Source organism: Malus domestica, chromosome 17, assembly GCF_042453785.1.
Source record: "Malus domestica chromosome 17, GDT2T_hap1".
Lineage (NCBI taxonomy): Eukaryota > Viridiplantae > Streptophyta > Magnoliopsida > Rosales > Rosaceae > Malus > Malus domestica.
The window spans coordinates 14,268,971-14,274,970 of NC_091677.1; positions in this window are offsets into that span (position 1 = coordinate 14,268,971).

Sequence of the window (6,000 nt, forward strand, 5' to 3'; positions counted from 1 at the left end):
CCACATAAGTAGGTCACCCTTCACGGATGAGATCAAGTAAGCAGAGCCTCCACGCAAGTTCAGCATGCCACATTTCACATCTTTCAAAGGAGATGAAGACCCGAAGAAATACCTAAAGCACTACTGAAGTGTAATGATCCTCTATCAAAACAACAACGATCTCATTTGCAAGATATTTGCCACCACTCTACAAGGCGAGGCGCAAGATTGGTTATACACCTTGCCACCACAATCCATCAGGAGTTTCGACGAACTTTCTTTGGTTTTGACCAAAGAATATTCATCCTATCGCTTGATCAAGAAAAAGTCCGAGCACTTGTTCAACATCAAGAAGAACCCAAAGGAGTTGCTTCGCGACTATGTGAAGAGGTTCAAAGCAGAGAAGGCAAGGAAAGTTGGATGCAACGACTCAAGCTAGAGCAACCTTCTAAAAAGGACTTCTAGCAGACCACCTGCTGTTTAAAAAATTGATCATGAAAGAAGATTTAAACTCTAGGAAGTCTTGAAGAAGTAGCTGACATCACCTCCTTACTATCCAAATCGAAAGCAGCGGATGACTTATTCATATGTTTGACGGTATCTGAAGTAGCAATAAGCTTTACCATCATACGAAAAGAGCTAGGGGCCCGACTACCTGTATTCTACGGTTCAAAACTACCTGTATTCCACAGTTCAAAAGCTCCAATCGATACTGCCAGAAATTCAAAAGCTAACTTTGGCGACATTTGTTGCAACCCGGAAGCTCAAGTTTTACCTTCAGATTGCATGCAATCATCCTTATGACGCACTATTCTGTCCAATCCAAACGTGCGACAATAAAAGCGTAAACACCGACGAATGCAAAGTTTTCTAACGAATGCAATAACTCGGCCCAAAAGGTGCGCCAAGGGCAGACGAACACTAGAATGACATACTTGGAAGCAAGTTTTGTCCTCATCGCCCCAAAAGATTCTACATAGGAGTAACATTTGCCAACAATTGAGCATCTTCTGCTGCTTGTAAAAGGGCGACCTAATGACGGCTCCATGGCTCCCTACTACGCCTTCACGCTTAGCCCAAACGATGTAATAGAGCGGCCAAACGACGCCCCTTAGGTAGTCGAGCACGCCCTAGCCGCGCCTGCTTCACCCGATGGAGAATTCTGGCACTTGCATGTCGACGGCGCATCCAACTACAAAGGTTCAGGAGCAAGCGTGGTCCTTGTCACCCCAGAGGATTCGATGCCTGAGCAGTCGATCACTCTAGGCTTCAAAGCATCTAACAATACGATCCTCGACTGCCTCAAGAAATCACTCATCGACAAGAAGGGAAAATAGCAAAACAAACTCTCTGGATGTCTATGGGTATATCGCACCACCAAAAGACAAACACTGGTGAGACTCATTTCTTTTTGGCATTTCATTCAGAAGCAATCTTTCTTCCCAAATGTCATCATGCCAAGTATCAGCCCTCTACTGCTAAGCATTAAGCAGAACAGTAAGGAGATGGCCACAAACTTAGATTTGGCAAAGGAAAAGTACGAGCAGACCATCATCTGCATCGCAACCTACCAGCAGTAGCTCCTCTCCAACTATAACAAAAGGGCCAAGATCCGACAGTTCCAACCTGGAGATCTAGTCCTAAGAAAAGCCTTCATCACTGCTCGCAGAAAAGGCTCTAAAAAGATGGATCCCATCTGGGAAGATCCGTACAAGATCAGCAAAGTAGGCAGCAAGGGTAGTTACATCATCGCCACCATGAATGACAAAGAGATCGAAAAACAGTGGAACACCTACAATATTAGGAAGTGCCATGTGTGACCTTCTGCAACACCAAAGCCCAAAAACTCAAACAGCTCGACAGGCACCACCTCACCAGCCGGGGACTATCTAGTTGTTATGCATTTCCTACCTTACAGATAAGTTCTCGTTCGTTTCAAAAGAAGACCGCACCCTTCTTAGGGACTCATCGCAGGAATTGCGCCCCCCGAATGACCAACCATGCTCTCCAGTACGAGAGGGTAAAGTAATTCTCCGACACTCACTTTGTTTACACTTATGCTTGTAACTTGGGCTTACAGTGCTGGATTTGGATTTCAGGTAGGGAAATACAACAGACCTTGTAGAGGTTGGTTTTATTAAACTTAGTAAAGTGATATATGATTTTAATGGTTGACTAACATAGTTAAAAGTTAATATTGTGCATCTTTGATTTATTGAAGCTATTATTCGTTGTAATTATGGAATTGTGGTTGCAAAGCAATGTGATATATGCGACTGATGAAATGACAATCTTAGCAGTTATATGGTCTCATTAAATAGTCCGGAACCTAGTGAATCATGCTCGTTGAGTTCTAGAAATTAAATGATTCTGAAACTCTATATTTTTTACTAGAAAGTGTGTTTGGGGATGTCAGAATTTATCAAAGGGTGAACTGCGAATGACTTGATCTTCTTTTAGGATACATAGGCAGTTTAACATAGAGGTTAGATGCAGTCATGATATAAAAAGGAAAGTTACTGCGTTGTAAACCTTTGCTTTGTGTTTTGTTCATGTCTTGGAGGCGAGGCATGAAAGATGAACATGTACTTGGTGACGTCATGTGTCGATCCTAAACGTATCTTAGGATCGGGCATGACAAATTTACTTTCACATCAACCCCTTAAGACTAATTTACCCTTATAAGTAATTACATGAAAATTAAATACTTTATAAATAAATAGAAAATCAATAAAAATTAAGAAGGCGACCGCCTAAGGCACTCGATTTAGAAGGATCAGCCCTGATGGTAGCCGAAAATCAATAAATTGAGGGTCCTAGGTAGTCACCTAGGACCCTCAATTTAGAAAGGTCCCGAAAAAAAATTAATGTGTTATGGTACATAATGTTAAAAAAAAATATTTGAAACTTCTGTGATTAAGTAACAGCTAGTGTGTTGGCTTTGTTGCGTAAGTTTATACGTACGGTTTGAACTACTGAGGGTGCGCTTCAAGCTTATCGATTTAAATTGTCTTTTTCAAATTCTTATCAACAAAGCATATGCCGTCCTTTTTTTTTCCTTTTCCCCTTTCCACTTTTATTGAAACAATTTACGAAAATAAAAATCAAACCACAAGGTTTCCCTTCTCACTTTCCAAACCCTATGGTCTCTCCTCTCCTAGGTCTTGAGCGTTTGACAACAATTATTTTTCTCTTTTCCCTCCGTATCTCTCTATTCTATTGGAGGTCAGAATCAGTTCACAAAAGGTTTTTAAGATAGCAACGAGGTTCTAATCGAAACTATGAATTTCTAAAACTTTTTAGAGTAAATCTATGACTAAATTTTTTTTTTCGATCGAAAGGTTTTTTATTTCAAAAAAGAGGAACAATTGGTGGCAAACCGCGGTTATTCACCCCTAAAGGGCCTAGAGAGACTTTGGGGAATTTAACCTTGTGGCCACAGTTAAATAGACTCATCAACTCAAAGTATCGAACTCAGGACCGCCCACATTTTTTTGTTTATTGGTGAGCCACAGTCGACACCTTGACCACTAGACCACTTATTGTGGTTTAGATCGAAAGGTTTAGCTATGAAATAATAAAGATTGGTAAAAAATCCTGATAATATGAATTTAATTAGTACTTTTACGGTTACAAATGCAAAAAAAAAAAAAATTATTAAGTTAATATTTCATTATATTCTTGTTATGGTTTTTGATTCCTAAACCGTGATATGATAATAGATTTTTACAATTAATTTTCGAACAAAAAAAATATATGAATGTGCAACACATATTAGAGGACTTGAGAAGTAAGAGGCCCCTCTCGAAGTCTCACCTAGGGCCCCGGGAATTTAAGGGACGGCCCTGCATCAGATGACACTTTTTGTTTTCTTTTCACTTTTTTTAAGTTTATTTATAAGGAAAATTAATGAAAAGTGATTGAAAATTTTGAATTTTAATGATAAGGATAAAATAAAAGGTAAAATAAATAGTACCATGATTGACTAATTAGTGTAAAAATGCAGTTTTTCATTAAAACTAATAATACCGGAAGTTTTTCGATAAAGTTCTCTTATTTATATGGTCCTCTTTTATGTTTAAGTTGTTCACTTTCTCTCCAACCCATAAGGAGTCTATTGCTTTATTTTTTTCTCTTGAAGATATAAAAAAAGATGTAAATTTATATAAATATTTATATATTTTTTTAAAAATATAAATATTTATATTATACACCTCCATATACACCCTGACCGAATTTAAGGCTGAAACGGTCCGACACGATGGACCATGTATATTCCTTATCGGTGTCACATATAGGTCGTGCTGCAAATGTTTTCGTTTTCACAATAGTTTTTTTTTTTTTTTTTTTAAATATTTTTTTTTTACTTTCCGGACAAACAAAAATACCACTCTTCAATGGAAATAAGCCAATAATTGTATATGGGACTCACTTGTGTCAACAAGTTCTGTTGTCTAAATATTATAATTCATATTTCTAAGCTAAAATCGCAAGTTTTTAGTTGATTAAGTTTTTTACATCATACACGATAAAGGTCTGTAATAGTTAATCTTTAAATTGGTATTAGTCATAAATTTTAAGTCTAGGTGTTGCATGTGATCCAATATTCTAGCTAGTGGTTAGAAACTTGGGTTCCTACCTATGGTCCAAGTTTCAAAACTCCTCCATTTCCTAAATTAATGTAACAATTTTGAACCCTCTTATTCCCCTTAATAACAGTAAAAACAAATTATTAAAAAAAAGAAGGGTCTAGGTGTTAAAGACTTGTGTTGCACGACATCTTAATGAAGAGCAGAATTCGTGAAACTCCAATTGGTAAGAATCATGTTTCATTCCTATAGGAAATCATATATGAGATTTGGTAATGTGAGATCAAAATATATTTGCATAGTTTTTAGGAAAGAAAATCAATTTGATTTGGCTTTGGTGTTTTTAGGGCCGTTGGGTGGTGGGCAAAAAGTTAAATTGGGTTTAACCATATCAAATTCAATATAATCTTGGGATAGTGAAAAAAGCCCATGATTGTTCCCGTAAACGCTGCCTTAGGGTTTATTTATATATTCTATTAATCAGTGGCATGGTGAGCAAGTTTTGCAGCTTTGCATCATCAACGTTTTGAGCGTGAATTTCATCCAGCAAAGTTGTGGAGCTTAATTGAGAGTTAGATTAGAGAGTTATCTGAGTCAAACCTTTAGTCCGCATCGTATCCTTCATTATGCATGATGAAGCTATATTCACAAAGCTTGGAGCTTTGTGAAGGAAAAATTTTGTCCTAGCTAAGAACATGTGAGAACATTTGAACACATATGCAAACTAATAACACTTTAAAGTAGGCATGCATTCAAAACAATTCTAAAACCCATGACTTTCAAAGCCTAGTGAATGGTGAACCACAAGACTCTTTAACAACATTAAAGAGAAGAAAAGATTTTGAGATTCATTACCCTTGAAGCTCATCCTTGTTTACACAAGGGATTCACCCAAGTGGAGGGCCTTCAAGTCACCTCCTAGCTCCTTAGATCTTCCTTGTGATTTTCTTCCTTTTGATACTCCTTTGCTCCTTGAGGATGTGATGAAAGGATCTCCAAGAACACCAAAGGTTTGGTGTCTCTAAGTCTCCACACCAAGGATGAGATGTGAAGATGAAATGGATGACTCAGAGGAAGAAAGATTGCTAGCTATCCCTCCCCTAAGCGGCCGGCCTCTATGGAGAAAAAGAGAGAAAAAGTTTTTCTTCTTTTCCTCAAGAAATCCCTTTTTTTTAGATAATGGCTATAAAGTTGCCTTTATAAAACCTCACATGTGAGTGGCAAACTTGTAATTAAGCCAAGTTTGCATCCACTTACCCTAGGCTGGTTTTGACTTTGTTTTTGGGTTAATTTCCATTTAGTTTTAGTTGTCAAACAACCTGAACTCAATGGGTCTTGTGGACCAAAAACCCTTTTGGGCCCCGAAACCTAAAACCAACTTAAAAGCCCAATAAGAACCTTTCGTAAGATTAATTAACTAATTAATTAATCT